Genomic DNA, 25,038 nt, shown 5'->3' with positions numbered 1-25,038 from the left:
ATAGCAAAGTGCTCTAGGTGCATTGCAATTGTATCAACTGAAAAGGAAAGCCATCACCACTAGGACAACCCACGAATTTGAGCTTGTTTTATATATTGATCTCATTACAGGATCCACACCATTTGTTTAATTTAAGTACTTTCTTATTTTGATGATAACACACAATCCAAAAGACCCGTCTTAGATGCTATGTAGTATGTAGAGAGCCGGGTTTCCACCAAAACTACTTTTCGAGGAACTAAAAGGTTACTTCAGCCCACTGTTGTCTGCGTTTCCACCGTGGTCTAAAGACCTGCGAAGATTAGACAAATGAGTCCGCTCACGTATGAAAAAGCAACATGACCTGAGACGAGAGCTGCTGGTGGTCACAGCAGTAAACACACTCTGCAGCCTGCAGTTCAGTGTGCCTGCCAGTTTCATCTAAACACTTGCTGCAAAAAAATCAACCTTAGAAAAAATAAACGTTTACGCGATTTACTGCTGCACATTGGATGTAATGAATGAAATACAGCAGAGGAAAATGAAAAAAGAGCATCTGTCTCCACAGTAAATCATCTGTTGAGTGATTGAGGGTTATTTATTTGTGCTTTAGAACATTGACGCAGTGAAACAATCAGAAAATAACTTTTCTTTCTCAGTACACAGTACCATTGCGCTACGTCTCTCTTCTACCGCTCGTCCTCTCAGCTCGCTCGCACAATCTCTCTCTTTTTCTCTCTGTCTTTTATTTTAAATGAGTTGGGAAGCCGACAGCAGAGCCTAACTTTACTTTCAATGTTATCAAATAAAGACAAATGCCCTCTGCTCGTCCTAAATCGATACTAGAGTACTTCCTTGTTTTATGAATGAAGCGGTGTAGTTGAAGCAGCCGTGCTGTGTGTGTGTTTCACCAATCAGCGATGGTCATCCCTGTAAACTCCACCCCGGAAGTTCCTGTACTTTCAGAAAGTACTTCCCCCCAACCAGGGCCTTTTTGGGGGGTAAAAGGTCCCCGGAAAAAATGTCCCCAGAACTTAATTTAGACCCTTGTCCCTGCTGTCGAAACGCAAAGAATTCCTAAAAAGGTTCTTAGTTCCAGGGGAAAGTTCCTGCGGTCGAAACGGGGCTTTGTATTTACTTACACTACCATTCAAAAAGTTTGGAATCGCCTGCCACGAAAGCTTGATTGGTTACAGTCAGATGTCTGACAGGACTACTCTGTATTTCTGAATGGTCTTTCATGCTTTTAGGCTGCAGAAAGTCCTCTTTACAAATAGATGCTATTTTGAATGAAGGGTTTGTTTTGTACATGGAGAACAAAACGCTGTACAATGGTTCAAGCAGACTGACAACTGAAAGGGCAGGAAGAGACAACAGTTCAATGAGAATAGAAGAAATCAACAGCCATTGGTAAAAAGAAACCGGAAGCTTAACAGCAAAATGTGTGCACATTTAAATAGGAACAGGTTCCTGTTTCAGTGTCAAGTGCACAATAATGCAGCCTAAAACAGGCTGGAATTAACAGACGTGTTGCTTTAGCAAAGCTATTCCTAAAACTTCACAACAGAAATAAAAGAGTAGTCTAGGGTAAGCACTATTGGATCTGGATTGGTGAATATCAGATGAACATACTACAATATGGACTGACAAATCACTGTTAAAAAACCTATTAAATCTAACCACTGAATAGACAGCAGAGGGCCCAAAGATAAACCAAAATATTTAGAGCCCAATTGCACTATTGTGGTTCATTAATGATCAAGGATCACTTACGCTTTACTGGACTGGAAAACATATTCAAAATGGAAGGGTACAAAAGTATTCTCCCATCATGCAACACTGTGTGGACTGGATAAATATAACAGGTGATTTCAAACTTTTGAACAACAGTGTATATATTGCACTAAATTAATACATCATGTTTAGTGTTCTTGGATTAATGACACCATCTCTCAATCCACATAAGTATGATCTGTTGACAGCTTGGACCTGATAACAGTGCAGATGTCTGCTTCTAACTGCACCGTGGAGTTCATTGACAATAGGTAGTACTTTTTTTTAGTAAAATACGTTACCTCTACAAACTGTAGTTGTGTTAACATAAATATCAGTGCTGTTACAAGCACATACACCTTGCGTCAATGAGTAATGACTGACGAAATATTTTGGGACACAATGAACGGTATTATTGGTGGGTAAATACCATTAATTTTCAATAATTTTACACCTAAGAGTAACAATTTTAACTGGAAAAAATTACACTTGGTCCAGCTCACAGCCAATGGCGTCTATAAACTGTGTAATACTAGCTAGGGCTGACCAGAGTGCTTTGGAGCTTCGACCGTTGCCATGGTCATCGACCTGTTTGTTATGTGTAGTGTGTGTGTGTGTACACAGTAGTGTGGCGGCAGCACTGTCCCGAAGCTTTGAATACCTTTGAATATTTCTCACCGAAGCATCGAAACCCAAAAAATGGAACTGCCCCGATACTAGCTCACTAGGTTAGCTACCTCCACTGGTGGCCACAGTTCCTCATAGTGGTCACTTCAAAGTCCCGAACTGGACAGGGTTTGAGTAATGACCTCTGCAACCAGTAGTAAACAAGCCCTTTTTATAGCACTATGAACATTGACACCTACATTGCTGGCATAATATAACCTCTAGTAGAGTGCCAGTGTGCCAGTCTCCGTTGTCTGACTCTTTATTGCGATACAAAGAGGAGCACTATCTACCCTTCCTTCCTGCCCCACTGTCACAAACACAAAGTGTCACTTGATTTCAGTTACGCTCTATTACGAGAGGCTGAACATGGCTCTGGCTTTAAGGAACAGAGGAGCTCTGTAAACATAGGCTCAGAGAGGCCACGAGATGGGAAAACACTGCTGAAATTCTCACACCAGCTAGAGAGCTTTGCCTTTGTGTCAAGTAGTCTAAACTATGGCTTCAGATATTTTCAAGAAACCGGTGCACACTCATCTTTGGTGAGACAGACCTGGATAAACAGACCACACAAAGGGAAGTCCTTGAGTAGACCTCACTGCTGGTGAAATACTGGATGAGGAGACTCATGATATTGACATAGCATGAAAATATGCTCAACAAAAGGGCAGAAAAAGAGGCCGGCAAGACAAAGAGAGAGTGCGATAAGCCATCCTCCTGGGAAGCCTCTCTTTGATGACTGTCCAGTTCAGAGAGATTCCCCTGAGAAGGACGAAAACAAGTCTGAAGGCAGTCACAAGATCTGCAAGAGGACAAAAAAACCTGAATCAAGATGAGAGGGCCAACACAATGAGAGAGCTTTGACATAAACTCTGAGGCGAATGGGGCCCTTCCAGACGAGAGGCTAAACACATGCACTGGCACTGTTACAGACACCCACAGGCAAGTCGCTGGCTCGCTGCCAACACTGCGAATGAACTCGGTCACCTCACTCCCTTGCTCTAGCGTGCTTTCCTTCTCCCCACTCTTTTTTGCTTTCGTCTTCTGCACACAGTAGAGTGGGCCTCCGGCTTCAGCGGTGCGAGCCAATATTTCATCCTCTTACCCCCCACCCTCCCCTCTCCATTTTAGGAATGGCCGTGGAAATACTAGCACAGAGCACACAAACGGCTTCCAGCCTGCCAAGGAGAGCAGGAGGCCGACTTCAAACAACAGTTTAATTCTACTGACATAAACAGTTAATCAAATCTCAGTCTAGTCTGACTTGGTATCTTGACTGTCGAGCTCTGAAAGAGAGTACAAGGGATTCAACAACTTATAACATATTTTTTTTGCCTTGATAGTGTGGCTTGGACCCTGATAGAAGCGAGGGTATGATCGGCCCATCACCACAACAGCAATAATGTACTGTTAATCATTATGCCCATAAAATATTATGCCGTTTTTCCCAGACAGAAAAAACACATTAGGGTATTGAGCTGTCAGCACGGGCTTCTGCAATTATTATGACAGCCAAAAGAGATGATGGCTCCAGTCAAATGCATGGAGCTGTTGTGAAAAGGCAGATGAGTGAACTGTAATGGGCATCAGGCTTGGTCTGGGAACAACATCAGAAGTCTATAAAGCAGCGGCCTAGAGAGCGGAGCTCAGGGGAGGGGGGCTGCTAGGACTCTCAGCCTAGGAATGTGGCACCCTGTCAGGTCTCATAAGGATTTATCTCCCGGGAGCCTCATTACCGAAAGGCCCTGGACAAGGAGGCTCTTGCTCGCTTACCCTTTCACTCACTCACCCTCAACACTGAACTAGAGCTGGACAATATGGCCAAAAATGTTATCACAATATGTTTTTTTTTTTATATTTTATATTTTACAGTTCATGACAAAATTTACACCTTTTGCATTCATTATGGAGGAGACTTTACATATGAAAATCAAGTAACCGAAATATTGTGTCGACATTGCATAACACATCTACTCACTTATGTTAAGTTTAACAGTTTTGTTCCTATAGTGTGATGTGAGCAACAATTTGGCCAACACAGCACACCACACACTAACAGATGACATTCATGAACAACAAGTCCCGACTTAAAAAAACGGAAATCTCACAAAATCTCTCGCGATCAAACGTGACTTTAGTGTAAACAAACATGGCGGACGACGGGCAGGAAGAATTTGGTTGGTCCTCCATTTCTGAGCTCCATCTTACTACTACTTTATGCTTTGCATTTTGCATTAGCTCATACATTGCTCGCAGCCGCAATGACGGCTTGGTTCTCAGTTGGCTATCGTTCTTTCTCACGTGACTGCGTCATCGGCTGTCCTTGGGGTTCCACACACACAACAAGATATCCAATAGTAAATATTGAACATGTTTAATATTTACAATTTGAAATCGGTGCGGCCAGGATGGACTTCCGAGCCGATCAAGGGATGTAAAAAAACACTCTTAACATACCTCACACTACACGAATATCTGGAAAGATAATCTTGAGAAACATCAAATAATCAGGGCTTTGCTGACGATTGTCGGGAGGGGGGAATTAGACCCAAAATCGGCTTGATTCTCGTGTAGTGTGTACCCAGCATAAGGTAATCACATATGCATAAATTTGCATATGCAAATGCATCCACATAGTGACATGGGATGAAATACAAAAATAAATGGTGTGGTTTACAGTTTCAAGAGTAATAATACTTATGACAGAACCCTTACGAAACCAGGAGGTTAATTATGGTTTATAATATACAGTTATTTATTATCAGAACCGGTCAGGGCGTTGATGAAAAATAAGTATCGAAAATAAATCTCATAAATTTATAATAGTAGCATAATAGATATTTTCGAGACTGTTATATCACCCCGCCCTATACTGAACTGCTCACAAACACTATACGGGCATGCAAACACTTGTGTAACCCATATGAAATATAGGGCTACTAGTTGCATATTCTTCCCAGAGGGGGGCGCAACATGCATTCTGTGGAAGTCAAATATAGAGGATGTGACGTGCAGCCTGTGAATTTCTCACTTCCCTTGAGATCGCTACCTGGATACGTCGTGAAATCGTGCTCTGAACAGACTGTTAAGCTAACACGGCATACAATGCCATAAAGTAGTCCGGAAAGAATTATTTTCTTTAAAAGTCTAAGCCGCTGAGCTACGTCTTTAGTTGTAGTCCCAACTGTGAACGGGAGAAACTACTTTCTGTTAAGATGTAAACTGCTGGAACCCCGGTGAGTTGAAACACACGTGCTGTTTTGGCTAGTCTGTTTTAACCACTTATAAGGAGAAAAAGATGCATAAGATGGATGAATAATTCATTGTAAGTTAAAATACCAACTGTATTACAAGATACTGTATGGTAATCCATTAGATTGTTTTGAAGTATATCCTTAGTTATTGGTTATACATGATGAGATACTGTGAAAGCAGATAAGAACTGAATGAGCAAGATTACTTACTATTCTGCACTATTTGTGTAGGTTGTTTTTTCTTTTGGTTCTATTAAACGACAATAGAATCTGGAGGATTCAGTGATGGCGAGCCAAGCCCAGTGAGACTGTGGACGGTCGTGGAAACGGTGTGGCCAATCGTAGGACCTGCCACAGAGGACATCTGACTGCTCAATTCATTTGGATACCAGATAAGAACACGAACACACTTTTACTACCCGGGTAGTTGGGTAGTAGGAACTAAAATACTGGAACTTGAAATAGTGTTGTGGTGTATTCATATTACACCCATACCAAGACAGAAATTGCACTCTTTGGATCATCTTAATTAGAGGAAGAGGATTTCATCTTAAAGGACACTGATTTTGGGGGAATTTTCTATTTTATTTGTACTTTGAAAGAGCTCTCTTTTATTTATTTTTACATTTCATTTCATACTTTGATATCTATGTGAAACATTTTGAATGTTGTTGAATTGTTGTGGTGCAATAAAATTGTCAACTGTTCAATCTATAATAACTCTCCTGAGTTATTTAAGGCTCATCGAGCCTCGGTAGATGTTGGCGTATTCATTATTCCCATCGGCTGAGTACCAGAGGCGCTACACTTGCTTTCTGAAAGATTTTCAAATGACCCTCATCTTTACTTGCAGCATGGGTGGTCCAGTTAACGTCTAAAAGTGACACTAGGTATTGGGACACTAACGTATTGTGGAAAAAATGTAACGGCTTTGTTTTTCTGGAGAGAAACTGGTGGTCTTTTCTACCAACATTCACACAGTCAGTCAGCAACTAGCAGCCATTACAACCAAATCTTGAAAAACGTCTGCATTGGCTTCAACACTCATCTGCAGAAGAAGTAACCCAGCTCTACTCCCACCCTTCTCATCCAAACTAATTTATCATGGAACCAAAGCTCTCGCAATTAATCCACTGAAGCTTCAGTATTGGGGTCCCAAGAGATTTTTTTAAGGTCAGGGTGGAGAAACAAGGTCAAGCTGTGTGGTAAGCTCAGTTTCCCAAGAAAGACACAGCTTAACACTTAAGCCTTTTCCAACTAACCTCACCCATTTCTTGTTTAATCAAAATGATCTATGTAGTTCTCTATAACACTGTGAGTACCCAGGGTACCATGCAAAGCCTGTTACTGATTTGCATTTTTCTTTCTCATTAATATTTTTCCTGAATGCTTTCTGAGCAATAAAACCTTACACTTTAAACATCTGTACCTTAAATAGTCTATTCCTCTTGCCCTATGCGTCAACAATAGCACAGCAAAAGAAAAACTAGGCGAATCGAAACCCAGCAAAGTAAAGAGGAGGAAGTCGCATTACAACAGCCAGTAAAAAAAAGGGAAGGTGATGGTGATTGCAAACAGCTTTACATTTAAGGTCTTATTGATAACATTTTTATGTAGACAAATATATATATTTTAAAAAAATTATACATCTACAGAGCCTTTAGAAAGGTGACAAATAAAAGTATTTTTAAGATTGTGAATTAATAATTTTAAAAAATTTTGGCTGGTCCAAAACTAATGTTTTGTTAATCTCTTTGGAAGATATCTGACATTTGGATTCCACTTCTAACAAGGTTTGGGAGCCAATAGTATAATGATGTTGGTATCACGTAGTATCTCTGGGTCGCCAGTTAGTGTGGAATAAAACAGATAAATGGCTGAGATTGATGGTAAGTGCCTGGCAACGACTTGTTGTGAAGTATATGCAATGGAACAGGGGAGGAAGAATGTGACATCTAGTGGCTGAATGTTATCAGTGTTATCAATAGCACCTTTAACGGTTGGACAACAGCAGGAAAAACACTCATAGATCTGCTAAACCCTCGTACCCTTTTCCCTGCCAAGCAGTAACATCCAAGACAATGCTGATAAGGCAGAATCCCCCTTGACTGTAGACATAGTCACACTGACATTGAAAAAAGGGGAAGACGACACAAGATCAATGTGGTGCAGAGGCCATGTGGGTAGACATTTAACCTCAAACATAGCAGACAAGATGAACAAAGGCTTATATCTGTACGCTAAAAAACACAATGCAATAACAAACCTCATCTTATTTAATCTCAAAAATCTTTAAATCCAAATTAAAAAGGTCCTCTAACCATTACTGGGAAAACAGGCAAGCAAGAGAAAGAGTTACTAACAGGGAAGTAAAATCAAATGTTAGGTGACAGAGAGAGGCTATAAAAGGCAGCAGGTGATATAATTATTGCCTGTGTGTGCCAGCTTGATATATAGTGCAGTTCCTAGCTGGCAGGTGGCTAACGCAGTGCTATTAGTGCCAGAAAAACAGAAAGAACATCCAGACACCCCGAGCTGATCTTGCCTTACCTCTGCTCAACTTTCAGACAGGAAATCGGCGGTCACAACACACAGTCAGCAACTGAAGACACCGTGAGTGTGAACACCCGCTGTCAACTTTGACACGGCTGTAATTTGTGTGACGGAAGCGGTGCAATCACCTCCCTAAACCACAGCCTGTCACACCTTTCATTTTTAATCTGACTGAGAAGCACACTTGCCATTATGTTAACGACAGCGTGATAAACACCTGCAGCCATGAGCGAGCTGTGAAAAACAATAGACGTGATTGTGAAACCGAAAATGGAAGTAGTATTGAGATATCATTATAAACAATGTTAAAATGCAGCACATACAACCTTCATTTGGATTATTTTTAGCTTTAAAGCCATCAGACATGACACCGTTTAATCGATGGAAGACAAATGTATTTAAAATTTTCAAACATAACTGCATTTAACTAATGTATAGAACAGCTGCGTTAATGCATTTAAGAAATTAGTGATGTTAAAACGAATTTGCGTTAACACGTTATCATCGCATTAACTTTGACAGTCCTACAGTATATATAACAGTTTATGCTGCCGAGATATCATATTTACGTTGTGGCTTAAAGATGTGAGCATCAATTAGGCTGCCACTCAAGATTGCAGCTCTTCTTCCTTCTCAACCGAGAGAAGGCAATTACAGAACTCAATTGAACCTTAGACTTCCAGCTAATTACTGTTGTGAGGTTTTCAGTTTAACAACAGTAAGCCAGACAAAGAAACACAGCCTTTTGGCCTGGATTGGAGCACTATCCACTAGCCCTTTGCTAGCGCAGAATTGCTGCCACTTTAGGGCTGCCCCCCGAAACATTGATGATTCAAATCACCATGACATACATTTCCACTTTTACGAATAGAGAGTTGTCTATGACTTGCTTCACTACAAAACTAGTTGAAATAAGGGATGAGTGAAAAGCTACACAGAGCAGCTGCTGCTCTGGTGCTGAAAGCTGGTGTTTTTATAACTTGGATTTAATAACTGAGCTATGACCAGAACACCCACTTTTTATTTCTTTGTGTGGAAATGTGATATGTTCACATCACAGATGATGGACAAAGGCATTAAAATGTGAGTGTTTCAGGAAAACAATCATGAACCTGGACATGTAAGCCATTATAGGAGTTTAGTGTGGAGCGGCTGCTTTGCAGATGTACTGGACTGTAGTGTAACTGGGTGGAGGCCGTGAATATAATTCTTATAATCTTAGTCAGGTGTTTTGAATAGAAAAGCACAAAATGTATATCAAATGACAACTCTAAAAGGAAATATTAACTGAATTTTGACTATCATTATACTCCTAAAGACAACCAAAAGAAAAATATCCCTGGCTACAAATGATCAACTGATACTTGTGTCATATCTAAAAATAAATAAAATGTTGGTCAGGCAAAAATCACATGGCATATTTCTTTTTTGTAATAGATTACTTCTATCATTAGCATTGTCTCAACACACAGACTGTAAAAGTGTGTGTCTGACAGGGAAGAGAGGAAACGGAGGAGGAGAGAGGTGAACAGGCCCAGTGATTGGCTGGCCTGTACCTCCAGATGTGATCGTCCAGCTGTATCCAGGCTGGACAGCAAAGCAGCTATTGGATTTCCTGTCTGTTCCCCTGCTGCCGGCCGCCTCAGCGACACTGTGTGAAATTACATAAGGCTCTACCCTCCCCCTCCCCGTTGGCTGGCGTAGAACTACTGAGGCCTTTCACACAGCAAATCACACAGTACTTGTTCTTGACTCACAACTTCAAAAAAATTCTACCAACGAATGATTCCTCTGGGATTCTCCCACATACAAAACGCATTAGACCACAATACGAGAGCACAGAACAGTACAGTAGAGTAGTTGTAACAGAAATAGCCTAAAGAATTTGACATCTTCCTTCTGGGTGTTTCAAAAACAATAGTATTTTGTTATTGCTGATTCAAATTGTCTATTAATACGTACACATACATCTCTGATATCTACACTGATTCCTACATGAACCCTATAACACCACACCGACAGCTAACTGCTCAAATGCTTTGCGTCGCCCCACGTCTTCTGTTACCATTTGAAACTGAATGCACAGCAAAGATTACAGCTAACGGCCAGGTGACAGATGAGATGCACGTACGTTCTGTGCTTCCAAGAGTAGGTTTGCCACCGGAGTCAGTGTTACCAGTGTTACACTGAGTTCAGGCATGCACCGATTACATAACCTGCCCACCCTCCACAGTCGTTTTGCTAAGATAGATAAAATCCATTTAGTTTTGTGTATTAGTGCCGTGTTATCAATGCATTAGGGCTAGACGATACACCTATCTTCCGATTAGATACTATCACGATACTTGGGTGCCGATTCGATATGTATTGCTATTTTTAAGTATTGCGATTCTACAAGTATTGCAATTCGATATTACGATTTAGTGTGAATTTTGCTAACTTGTTTAACACTAGACCATGGGAAAAAGTTGAATCGTACACTTCTATGGACTTTTACTTTGTATAATATCTAAATTGATATAGTAAAAATGTGTGATTTTCAGCATGTATGTAGTCAGATGTCCTGAAGTCAAATATATCAGTCATTGTCAGGAATTATTTATTACATTTTTTCAGCAACTTAGATATCAGACATTTCCCACACAAATTAGTGGTATTTTCCTTTTAATTTATAAGGGACATGTAATGTTTTATACTTCTGGTGAATATAATCCAATCAATCTTATATACATATATGTATTTTGTATATACAGTTCCCTTTGTGAACACCTTATTTTGAAAACTGGACATAGTGACACGTGTTTACTTTCTCTAACTTCGCTAAGCCCCTTAGCTCCGTTAAGTCTCTAGCTCTCCCGTTAGCTCTGTTCTCTTTATACATCCATGGTCAGCTCCATCGGTACCGTTTGAATGCATTTAACATAAATGTCAGTATATGGGTGCTCCACAGTTGTAGTGTCAGCCGATTTGACCACGGAGATGCTAGTGACGGCTGGCCTGACCGCATGTTACGATAACGCTTCCTGTCCATGACAGAGTTAGCATGCAGCTTTAGCCATCATGTCTAGCTCTGCTTTTCCTGCAATGTGTGAAACCCAAAGTGTTTCCATAGTTTACTGTATGTGTAGTATTTACCACTTTGGATTTAAAATGTGAGGGTGCAGATCGTATCCACACAGACCCTCCGCCGTTTTCTGCTTTGTCGTTTTGGCTCGCTGAGGTTTGTTTTGGTGACGGATACGGAACGGATATGGAACGGATATGACATCATGTTACTCAGACTACAACAATAAAAACGGTAAGTTCCTTCTACCTCCACATAGACTCAAATGAAGCAAATATATCGATTCTGGTATTTAAAAACTGAATTAAAAAAAATCGTACAAAAAATTGCGATACATAGGTGAATCCTAAAAAAAAATCCCACCCCTACTATATTGGGAAAATCACTTATTCACTATGCTGTAAAACGAGTCAGAGGGCTCTCTCACACAATATGCCTCCACCACTAACTCAATATGCTCTTTTAAAACCTTCACCATAGTTTGCTGATGGTCTAGACTGCATTTGATCAGGCTGAGTCAGTTAAACCTCAAGCCGACATTTTCCAAACTTAAATCACATTGTAAAAATAATCAGTTTGCGAGATGTAGCCTAGATATGCAAAGCTAACATTCTTTAGTCAGGCCAAGAATGTGAGAAACTGCACTACAATATTTAGATTTTAGGTTGTCTGGTGAGTTGTATATGGTTTGAATTAAGGCAACAAATTGTGTCTGTTGCAATTTTACACTTACTTACACGCAAAAGTTATTTGATGGCAGTTACTATTCATTACACACTGATTCATTAGAGAAGTTTAAAGTATTTAGTAAAAATGTTTTCTAGAAAAGTCCATCCATACTCGAAGTGTCAAAAAGTGGTAAGTGGTTTAATATTAAATGACCCTTAATGGATTACCCCAAAATCATTAAGCACATTAATGACATGGATGATGAACAATCAAACATTGATTGAGGTTGAATGATTGCTGTGACTGATTATTTGTTAATTACTGATTCCCAAAATAACTCTCTACACTACAGACTCTCTTTATATGGCACTACACCACACACTCCTCCAGCTCAGTGGGACACAATGTGACAGCATCGCTCTGATGTATGAGGTCTCCACTCACAAATCCCTCTATATTCTCTGCTGGCTCTGTTCTTAAAGCCCACCTGACATTCAGCTCTCCATGCTGCTGAGGAGCAGGAAATAAAACTGAGGAGTGCACTTGTCTGCTGGGCTGACCTACTTCCTCCCCACTGCTACTTAATTATTCACGAGCTTTGAAATGTTCTTCTGTATGGCAGCGTGCAACCCGAGTGCCTCTGTTTGCCCCGCATGACAGCAGCCTCACAGAGCTTCTATTTATTCATGAGAGGGTTCAAGTGTGTGTGTGTGTGTACAGTGTGGGAGTGTGCATGTGTGTGCACTGCCAAACACTAATGGCCATAAATGCTGGTGTTATTTACACAGACAACATACCAAACAAAACATCTCAGCTAGATTTGATACACGTGGTTTTGAATTATGGACAGAGGAAGATCTAGTGGGGAAAATACCCAAACATTACAAAACTCAGACAGACTAGACGTCACGCCAGCATCTTGATGTTTTGATGCACTCGGGGGTCTAATTAGCTCCAAGCTGAACTGTCATGGATCCAGTGCACGTGTCAAGACAGGAGTCTTGTCGAGTCAATTCCCCCACACTAGCACACCATAACCTGTAATTACACTCCTCTACCTTTCACTGTTACATGTCACTCGTATTTCCAGTGTAAGATCATCAACCACGAGGTGCGTGCCCTCGGCTGCCCTTACTAACACGTTTACTAGAATGTGAAAAACAAACTATGCTGTAACACATATTCCTAGTAGAAAAGTTGGGCTAATAGGAGACAAATATAACGCTACCCACAGCTGTAGCCCTACACACAAACAAGAGCCATGTCCTGTAACATGCTGTCATCTGTGTTGCGTAACAGAGTCAAGTGAATCACTTACCACAGAGCCATTTCTAATCTCTGCTAATCCGCTGTCTGCCCCTCTTTTAGTATGTTTGAATATGGGTGACTGGTTTTAATAGCAACTCCAATTCATAGCCATGGGAATCCAAATAGAAAGCTTTATGAATAATAAATGAATTTGACTTTTAATTAATTTCTAATAACACACAAAACAACAACATGCAATCAAAGGGATATTATATAAGGCTTTCAAATAATGGTCTTTGGGACTTTCGAGTCAACAAGATGAAGGATGCAAGTAGGGCTGTCCTCGATGAAAGAAATTCTTAGTCGACTAACGACCAATCGATTAGTTGATTTAATCAACAGATCTGTAAAACTGTTTCTCCACAAAGAATCACAAAAAGTACCACTTTAAATCTTGCGTTTACCAGAGATGTGCTCATAATTTTCTTGGAAATAAGTCATTCAGCATGAAATAAGCAATCATCTAAAGACATCTTATTCGACTTGTTGTGGGTTGTAACGGTATGAGATTTTCACAGTATTATTATTATCAGTTACAATAACGCTTAACGGACCAAGAACAGAATTATGTTTAACAGAATTATAAACCTGATTAAAAGAAATAGCATGCAACTGTAACATGTAACTAAAACATGTTAGTTTACATTTTAGCAGCACTTTAGCATGTAATTAACTACTAAATGAAAAATAACATAAGCTGTGAGCTTTTAAAATACTGTCCTATGATTATTATCATATACTGTAGGTGTGTGACAGCGCAGCCAGACTGGTCCTGTCTGCATCTTTAACTCACACACTCACTTGTGTCAGTTCTTTCCAACCGTAGATTAGAAAATGTACTATAGGATAACTATCAACTTTCATACCAAGGTATACCTTGATACTGGTATACCATCACAAACCCAAAGTTGACTAAAAGCAAAACAACCGATTAGTCGACCAATTGACTTAGAGGGTACAGCCCAAAATGCAAGTAACTATTTTGGAATTCTATTTGTCTAGTGAAGTCTTCTTGGTGTTATTGATGAAAACACAAAAGAAAAGTAAATTAAGCAGCTTGTGTTCTCATGTCTTAAAAGGTGCAGTTAAAGATGATCTCCAAAAGACCCTGACTAACTGAGACACTCCTACATACACTTAAAAGGACAGCAGGAAGAAAGAATATTGAAGTTAACCACGAATGTTATATAATTCATTTGATAGACAGCTATAACATAAGTTAATTAAAGCTGGTTAAGTAATTGACAGTATTTTGGATAAATTCCATTGAAGCACATCAATAAAATGACAACACTTCAGGCTTCAAGAACATGTTATAACACATATTCAAACATCTAACATTACCACCATATGAGCACACAGAACCATTTTTCATTAGACTGTCACCGTTTAGACATAAAGGCAACATAATCAAGAGTTTAAAAAATAGTATGTTGTTTCTTCAGGCTGAAAGGTCATAGGACTTCACTGGTGCTGTTAACTAGTGCACATTAAAATGTTCTGTTGAAACAGTTTACATGTATACTAAAGGATATAGTCTGTGTTTGTGTAATAGTATATTTTGGAGAAGAATTCTGTTTAAAAGGTAGGGTTGGTAATGTTGAGAAACTAGCAAGACAGTCTCTCTATCACAACATTATTCTGTAACTGCAGCTCGACAACGGGGCTGGCAAGTCATTCACACAGAAGGCAATTGCAAGGCCATGAGACGAAAACATAGTTACAGAACTCACAGATAACGATAATATATCATACATTTCTGTATGTTTTAGAGCAGCTGGTGTTCTTCAGATAATCATAACATACAATAAACTCTGCATGAGGAATGCTGGTTTCATTTCTTCACTCAAAGTGCATTCAGCACTCAAATCAAATTACAGCTTTAACTTATCCTACCATTAAAGTGTGTAAATATATTGCTTGTTAAAAGATAGGTAAAGCAATCAATTTTCAGTTTGCAGTGATATGAAATTAGAGTCTGTAAAGTATAGAATTAAACCAGCCTTCATTCAACATTGTAATTACCAGAGAGCTGTTGTATTGGTTTGCTGAGATTTGAGATGGTGGCGCTTGTTTGTTTGGAGCGATACACACCTTGGGAGTACAGGTGTACAAGGCAACTTCGGGGAGAACCAAAAATAAATGATTACAGTTAGAATCATGTTGGTTTGTTGAGGTTATTTCATGTAATTAGGAACGGTGGTTTTGAATTGGATTTTATGCAGGAAAGTGTGGTAATTGATAAAACTGAAATAATTAATCGACTATTAACTGCAATCACAATTTTGGCTTCCCACAACTAAATGAACATGATCGACTGCAATACTGACGTGTAACATCTGTGCCTCGCTCATAGAAAACTTAGTTGCATAAATCAAGTGCATCCTAAACTAACAGGTAGAGATGCACCATCAATCAGCAGCCGATCAAAGCCAGCCGGCGTTTTCAGTCTCATACTGTATGTCCGATTTTTCCATTATGGTGCCTTCAAAATGAGTATTGGGCGATGGTGAATTATAACACTATCACGATGCGTTCAAATGTAACCTTGCAAAATGTAGTTTTTGGCGAGAAACTTGAGTAAATACATTTGTTTGAAGGAGATGTTTTCACAGCAATATAAAATGGATATTAGAGAGAGAATTATGCCCTGTGCAACATCCTAACACTAGAAGCAGCCTGTAATATATAATTAGAAATACTAATAATTAATCAAAGCAAATATTTAAAAAAAAAGTGCAACCACTTATTTTCTAATAATTTTAATTATGTGTTGTGATGCAAATAACCCCTATAGATGACAATAACAAAGTAAAAGGATAACATTTTTGAATTGTTGACGTTTGGAATGAAGCCCAACATGGATGTGAAAACAGCCCCCTTTCCTGTCATTCTCAAACTACACTAATAAAAGGCAATAAAAAATAATCTTCAGAAAGATAAATCATCTTGTGGCCCTTTTGAGCTCTGCAGAGTGACAGACGCAGAATCCGTCTGACCTTTAGACCCCATTAACCCCTAGGGCTAGCAGCCCCAACCCACCCAACTCCCTCTCTTTGATCACTGCATCCTAAATATTAAAGTGGAAGGGCATAAAAGGCAAGGACAAAATCATGATGCTGATGGCTACTTGCAGGATCTGCATGGGCCCATATGAGAAAGGCACGTCCCTCAAATTAACATGTCACAACCCTGTTTTTTCCATTTGGCAATCCCAGAAAACGGTACAACTGCTCAACCTCAGCCCCAGTGCAGTGTGTCCAGTTCAATGGCACTTTGATTGTGAGTAATTTGAGACACTGCAAATGACCAGCTGTGCCTGATCATAATATTCTACCACACTGAGTCGAACATAACATTCCCCACACACGAAAACTACCAGGTGCAGTCCACTAGTGAGAAAGAAGTGCTAGACAGCTGCTGTTACTCATTCAGTGAGAGGGAAACTGGGTGGGAGGAGGGAATGCGCCTGGGAGGCAGTTTCATGGTGACTGCCTCATATTTCCCTCTTTGGTTTCTGCGTGTTAACTTAAGGGTTCATAAAGTCCACCGCAGCATACCAAAGTTGTGTCATTTCCGTATGATCATTGTTTCATGTGCAGTTAATATAAATTTCAGTTAAATATGCAGTGTGAAATGCTCAGAACTGGAACGGTTACATCTCAACAGATCCGTGACTGGATTTGCCTAAATTAAAGAGCTCACATTTGAACACTGCAGATTATTAGTCCGTGGAAATTACAAGACTAAGGAGGATGCTGATTCAATGTCAAGTCCAATCTACAAATCATCACCCAAAATCCAGGTTGAGATTTCAACAAAGGCTATATCAGATGCAAAATAATGTCTTACGGTCCAGACACACAAAGCCAACGGCTTGAGTCGGGGTGTATGCGTTCAGCCGATTCAGCATGTTGAATCGGCGTTAAGGGATGTAGATACATGCATGTTGGCTGACCAAGCTCAAGTAAAAATCAAGCCTCAATTTAAAAAAAGATTAACATTTTTTATAGTTGAACCATTTCTGATACCAAAAAGTAAATTTTCCCAATGTTTTACATGATTGACTCCCCTCACCCACCCCGCTGCTACTCCGTCAAGCTGTCAGAGTTACCGTGGAGACCACACTGTCACTAACTTCACTTCCTGGATAAATATTATCAAATTTTGGGGGAAACCAAAAAGCGACTTCAGAGAGAAGCAGACAGAAAGGTCTACAATATGCATTTGAAGGATATATCCAGGATGTCAAACTGACTCAGCAGCAAAAACAGGTTAAAAAGATAAAGATAGAAGCCAACGCCTCTAGATCACAGTGTAAAAGAGAACCACCACATCACCTGGTGACCCAGACAAAAGACAATGAAATTAAGGAACAACACTGTTCCTGTAAAGCTGGGTAGGTATTTATTCACTGTTACAATCATTACAAAGCAAAAGCAGCATGTGTATACATTCAGTATACCTTCAGTAAATAGCGTAGCAAGTGCTAACGCTAGTTAATGATGTGCTAACGTACTCTGTTAATGTTAGCACCACAGGTTTCTACGTAGAAATGTATATCTCCTTCCAACCTCTCTGGGTAACCAGTATCACTATTACACAACGTTTAATCACGAAAAGCTCGGAAACCCCAAAACCAGCTTGAAAATGAAGGAAATCTGAAACGATTGCCTGAGAGTCTACAAAACAGGGCTGTATAGTTGTTGGACCCTGGTTGGAGCTGGCCGATGCTACACTATGATTGGTCAGTCTGCGTTCGAGTTATGTTATATTATTTGTTGCATAACACTGTGCTAATAGAACAGCAGTTATATGTGACAGTAGCTACAGCAGTGGCATACCAATGAAACAAATATTGCAGCAATGCAGTCTGAGCCACATTCTTGTAGGTTGTGTTTTCGTGGTGGTCTTTTCATTACTAACATTAGTGTACAATAAAAACAATTGTTATTTAAGGGTCTGAACTAGCAAATTTCTCTCATATTCACAACAGCTCTTTAAATTACACTTAAAATATTCTTATTTGATTGTGGGATTAGTAATTTGATAGAATACTTGGTTGTTAAAATAACAAATAGTTGCAGAACTACTGAAGTGACAATTTAAGACATTTTTGCCTTTGAAGGATGGCCTTTGTGAATTGAGACGGACGTAATGCTTTTTCTTCCCACAAGAATTCTCTGTGAGGATTCATCTTTCACAGACAATAAAATGAGCAAGAACTCTCCCCTTTCCAGTTTCGTAACCGTGTTGTGTTTCATAATACGAGCAGAAATTGAACTAGCACTGAAACGGTCTCCCTGAGGCAACACACTGAGCACGGGATTATCTTTGCCCCCATTACCCTTTTGGATAAGGGAGAGATATCTCCTCACTCTCCTTTAACTCTTTACAATCCAAACTGCTAAGCTAATACTGTACTATGAATGCACAGAACTCAAGTCAGCAATGACACCCCATTACGAATTACTGGCAGACTGTGTGCTCTCTAGGGTGACACACCAACTGTCTCCAGGCACTATGACTGATCAGAACACCTGAATACTCTATGTTGAAGTGCCAACTAAACTGTGTCCATATCACAAATTATCCAACCTTTCAAGTACCCAAATCTGAAGCCAAATATTTGGTCAGATTCTTAGTCTGTCTCTTAATCTTGGTTCAAATGTTTCCATATTTGAATCAGTATTTCATTTATATGTTCTTGTAACTTATTTAAGGGAAGTTCTTTTACCAATTACCTGTTCAGTGGCTCCCCAAACTTTTACCCCTCCTTCTCGGTGTCTTCATCAGGCAAGCAATACCATTAAATCGGCTATAATCTATATTTTTATAATAACTGTATGAAATGACGAAGTTAAAGGGGTATCTCGATGAAACTATAGAGAATTATCACCCGAATCTGCACCTCCCCTCGGCTTTACGGACCTTCATAGCAAGTAGGGGTGTCGCAATATACTGGTATTGACGATAAGTGATATTTAAAAAATTGTATATTGATATCATGTTAATAATACACATGATAATATTATGTAAATAATCCAGCGCCTCTTAAATCACGCTTATGTACAGTTACAGTCTCTCTCTCCATACAATTGTATTTTGGGTGTAATTCATTTGCCAAAAAAAAAGACCAAACGCACAATAAATAAAGTTACAGATGAATTTGACTGATAGCATTATTATTATTTTTTCAAATTTTCTATCGAAATTGTGATAATATTGTTATCAGAATTCTTTTGGCCACAATAATAGTGCAGTTAAAATCTGGTATTGTGACAGCCCTAATAGCAAGAGACCAAACAGGGTTAAAAGAGACTGAATATTGGTTTGTCAAAGTTTTCCATAACAACTTAAACGGTCTGCTGCCAAGTGGCCAAAAAATTAGTTATGCAGGTTTAAATTCCAAAAAAGCTTTCTCAAAACAAAGCTTTACTTAGTACAGAGGTAATGCTGAAGCTAGCTTTGCTGTTGTCAGTTACCAGAAATATAAATACTTCAAATTTTTTCACAAAATGCCCACCTCTTATATGCCAAATTTCCACAAAGAAAGGATACTTGCGCTGTAGCCGACCATAAGTAATGGCGATTGGAACCTGGTAAGTGGGTACAATACAAGTGCTTGTGGCTGTGGTCATTTCTTCTTCTGCCAATTACTCCTTGCAATATTTAAATTTACCAGCTGACAAGAAAATAATTAAAAATGTCTATATTTATGCATTTCACAAACCAAGGGAGTGGCAATTGCTAATGTTATTGAGTAAGGCTTCAGGAATGTGCAACTGTTTCACAATGAGAACCCTTGCGATAGTTGGCCAGAGGAAGACTTTAATTGTGTAGCGGCAACAGGAAATGTTAACGTTGCAAGGTTTCCCACAGTGTTTTATCATATAGCAGAAGTGGACCACAAACAAAACTGAAACAAAGACCACCTCCGCTAACATCATAACGTTGGATACACTTTTGCTAAATAAAACATTAAACTAGGGGAAACAAGCAGACGTGCCACTTCAAATAGCAAATGCTAGACTGTATAATGTGTGTGGCTATTGTTTATAGATCATTACTAAGTGGACCACGAGGTGAGATGCATCAAGATCATGGCTTACCACCTCAGCTGAACTATCTCCTGGGTTAACCCTGAGTTACATAATCAAAAAGGACAGTTCTCCAATGTCACAAAAAAGTATCACTTGCAACTAATGGTACCTAACTATGCAGACAGTTTCATTTGAATGTTCCCAGATTTTGAGATGCCAACACAAGTCCATTTACTGTGCCTCCACTCTTTTGAGGTGGCAACAGTCATTTCAGAGGCAGATATCTCAAAGCCTGGGCACATAAACCTGAAACTATTTACATGCCTAGATACGAACAGAAGCGACAAAATATGCTTCTTGTGTTTTGTGTCAACAAACCCTTGAAAAGAAATTTGACAGCCGTTCCAATAAAGTGCCATACTTTGTGGGGGTGTAACAAAATATCAAATAAATCGAATAGCCCGATTATATATTTTGTGATACTGTATCGATTCTAAAAACACTCAATTTTAATTAATGGTTTACATGCAAAGATGAACTAGGTCAATACTTTATATAATTTGCAAAGATATGCGCAAATGTTGGATTTTACAGGAACTGATAAATGCAAATGCATATACCACTGTTCTGATTGCATAAAACGTAAAGTTTTTTTTACTCAGATTCTATGCATATGGTGGTGTGTTCTTTATACTATGATAGTTTTCCTAAAATTATATTAAAAAATCTGAATATATTGCCTTACTTACAGTATCGCAATATATCGCAATGTATTGAATCTTAACCCCTATATCATATGTATCGTATCGCCAGATGCTTGCCAATACACAGCCCTAATACTTTGTTTGATTGCTGACAAAGATCAATGGGTGCTTGATCAAGATGAAGAGAAACATTAGCTTAATCCCAGTGGGTGTCATGTTAAGTGTCATCTTCAACTAAAAAAAACACCCTACAAAAGGAAACAACACGCTATCAGACCACACACTACCTAAACATTAAATATTATTCATACATCGTTTGGTTGATATCTGCAACTCATTGCAAAGTGTATTTGATTTTAATTTAACAGAGGTTTAATATGTCAAAGGAAGCTATATAAAAATAAAACTCCCCCGTGCTGTGCCAAACTATTATAGTACTGTGCGGTTTCTCAATAGCAGATACAGTGTAGTACAGTGTTTTCATAATCATCAAAATTGTGGATGTTGGTTCAATGCTAGATGTAGTTAAATACAAGAGTATATTGTAGTATTTATCAAGTGTACTATTTATAGATTTTAAGGGCTGAGAGAGAGCCAGGATAAAATGCATTTCATTACATTTCACTGTACTTTTAAATGCATACGACAAATAAACTTGAAACTATTCACTATAAGGCACTGAAAACTACATTTGGCTATGTCACAACTTAAATCTAGTCACCTTCATTTCCAGAAACAGAGATAATGGAGCAAAGAAATGTGCTCAAACTGTGACAGCCAAAAAGGTAGAAAGTATCTGATTGTCTATCATGGAGGTGGTTGTAGAGATTGGACAGCTGACAAAAACAAGACATCCGCTTCTTTCCACAACAACACATGGTTGCTTTGTTTATGTTAATGATCACCTCACTTACCTGTTTATGTGTCTTTGTCCTCATTTGTTTGTTTTGTTGTGTTTTTAGCTTGACAGATCTCAGATATAAAGATGTCAACAATGTGACTGTAAATAATCTGTTCTTAAAAGTTTGACAACAAAAACGCTCAGTTGACAAATAGAGACTGCCTCTCACAATAACGCTTTACTTACAGGTGGATCATTAGCTAAAATAAGTGAATAAATCATCTGACCTAAAAAATTAAGTTATAATGTTAGAAATAAACTTGGTTAAAAGCCACGACAGTCCAAAAACAAGCATAACGTTAATGTCGGGTTGAATATAACACATGATCACCTCACTTAGGGTGGTTTGGCCATTTCACTAGAAGGTTTCGGTTGTTCTAAATAAGGATGTCAACAATGTGACTGTAAATAATATGTGCCTGTTCCTAAAAGTTTGATAACAATAAAGCTCAGTTGGCAAATGAGACTCACAATAACTCTTTGCTTACAGGTGGATAAATATCATTAGTGAATAAACCATCCCACCTAAAAAATGAAGTTATAATGTTAGAAATAAACTTGGTTAAAAGTCCAAAAACAAGCATAACATTACTGTCACAACAATTTACCTCACTTCATCTCACCTTCCTGTTGTCAATGACTTGACATCATAGCTTTTATCATCTCATCTGACAACAAAGAAATGCCTCACCAGCTAACATTAGGTTAGCTATCTCTATCACTAAGTCAACTTCATGTAAAAACACCAATGTTTACAAATGCAAACCTCCAGTGCATAGCCAAGTTAGCATGCTAACTCTGGTTAGTGTGATACCACAATATATCATTATTGACACTTAGCTAGTAAGGAATTAACAATACTTATTAATAGAGGATTAAGGCAGTGTTGTGTGAGGAATAAAGTGTTTAACGTTACACACCTAAAACCCCAATGTAAAGATCAATATGTCGTTAGCTCCTCCGCAGTTCTGACAGCTAGCTTTTGGGTTAGCTAGCACCGTTAGCTGTTAGCTTAGCTTAGCCTAGCCATGTAGCACGTGTTCATGATTTATAAAATAATTAAACTAGTCAGCAGACTATGAGTGATGTTTTGTGGTGAGGAACCGGCTAGTTAAACGGTTCCTTCAATTTAACAGTTTAACAGTAGCTATAACGTTAAAGGTATTAACGAGAAAAAAAAGGTCAATACTTGCTATTGAGACTTCTCCAAAGAATAGCCGGACCCCGTCGTCCAACAACAGAACACAGAACAGACATAGACCCCCCCCTAAAACCAACGGACAGCCAGTAGCTATGGAGGCTAACTAACCTTAGCAACGGAGCAGGAGGAACCATCAGACGGTGTTTATCGTCCAGCAGCTACTCTCCTAAATCCTCCTGTCAGTCAGTCGGTCCAAAAAATCTGTTTAAAAATGAGTGTCTCTCTGTCCTGAATTATTAATCCACATGAAAGAGTAGTTTTCGTTCCGCTGGCAGCTCTGTGTCGTTGCCTGTTCTCCTGCACACAACACACACAGTGGTCTGTAGCTCTATAGTCTGTCTGTAAGCTGCTGCTCGATGAGAGACCACAGCCTCTCTCTCTCTCTCTCTCTCTCAATAGGTCCGCATGCTCTCTCGCCCCTCCTCTTTTACTCAAAGGGCTGCACTTTTCTCCCATGAACACAACACATTCACTGATGTAGCAGCAGCGCTGTAGTGGGGAAAGTCAGTGATCATCATCATAAGATAAGGCACCAAAACAAACAATATATTATAATAAAGTAGCATAGTATTTTCCATCTCTTAGGCACTGCACTGATATGCATTTCTGCACACATGCTACCTTCATACTTCTGTTTCATCTCATTCATATACAGTACATACATACATACATATATATATATATATATATACATATATATATATGTATATATATATATATATATATATGAACTGATAACACACATACTGCATACATACTTCTGTTTCATCTCATTCATATACAGTACATACATACATACATATATATATATACATATATATATATATATATGTATATATATATATATATATATATATGAACTGATAACACACATACTGCATACATACTTCTGTTTCATCTCATTCATATACAGTACATACATACATACATATATATATATATACATATATATATATATATATGAACTGATAACACACATACTACCTTCATACTTCTGTTTCATCTCATTCATATACAGTACATACATACATACATATATATATGTATATATATAGATATATATACATATATATATATGAACTGATAACACACATACTGCATACATACTTCTGTTTCATCTCATTCATATACAGTACATACATACATACATATATATATATATATATGAACTGATAACACACATACTACCTTCATACTTCTGTTTCATCTCATTCATATACAGTACATACATACATACATATATATATATATGTATATATATATACATATATATATATATATGAACTGATAACACACATACTGCCTACATACTTCTGTTTCATCTCATTCATATACAGTACATATATATAAAAATATATTAGCTGGAAAAAGAAAGTTCGGAAATTTGTGTTTGGTGGATTATTTCTCTGTTGTTACAATGTTGATTGGCATTGTATTTTACATGGTTGGAAAGCCTGTTTATTTACCTTCACAATGATGTCCAACTTGTAAGGATCATGCATTTGTGGGATGAGCAGCACAGCTGATTATGTGGGGAGTGCCCAAAAAAAAATTGCCAAAATGCTCCATCAATGGTAAACAGTGTAGTCTCCTGTTGGTATCGACTTTTGTTTTGAGTTGTTTGGTGGATTGGATGATTGAACTCTCTATCAGTAACAAGGAACAAACAAGACATATTGGCTATTTTACACTTTATTCATTTAATACACCGTAGGGAGCCTCAGTAGTGGTGGAAGATCTATACGCGTCTTGAGATAACTTCTGTTGTGATTTGACGCTATACAAAAATAAATTGAATTGAATTGAATTGAATACGCAGCCACAACAGCCTGGCACCTCCTCCTCATGCTGGTCACCAACCTGGTCACACGTTGCTGTGGGATGGTGTTCCATTCCTCAACCAGGATTGGTTGCAGGTCAGCC

General features: G+C 38.7%; 1 protein-coding gene across 1 annotated transcript in view; it reads right to left on the bottom strand.

The window, feature by feature from the left end:
* Positions 1–23,535, bottom strand: part of ncor2 (nuclear receptor corepressor 2) — a 105,274-nt gene extending 81,739 nt beyond the window's left edge. The window contains 1 exon segment of the mRNA XM_037778280.1: positions 23,224–23,535. The gene's annotated coding sequence lies outside the window, so the exon portion shown is untranslated.
* Between the last annotated feature and the right edge of the window lie 1,503 nt (positions 23,536–25,038).

The sequence above is a fragment of the Sebastes umbrosus genome, chromosome 8 (assembly GCF_015220745.1).
Source record: "Sebastes umbrosus isolate fSebUmb1 chromosome 8, fSebUmb1.pri, whole genome shotgun sequence".
In the NCBI taxonomy this organism is placed as follows: Eukaryota; Metazoa; Chordata; class Actinopteri; order Perciformes; family Sebastidae; genus Sebastes; species Sebastes umbrosus.
The sequence above is the reverse complement of the archived record's forward strand: the minus strand, read 5'-3'. Positions and strand labels throughout refer to the sequence as shown.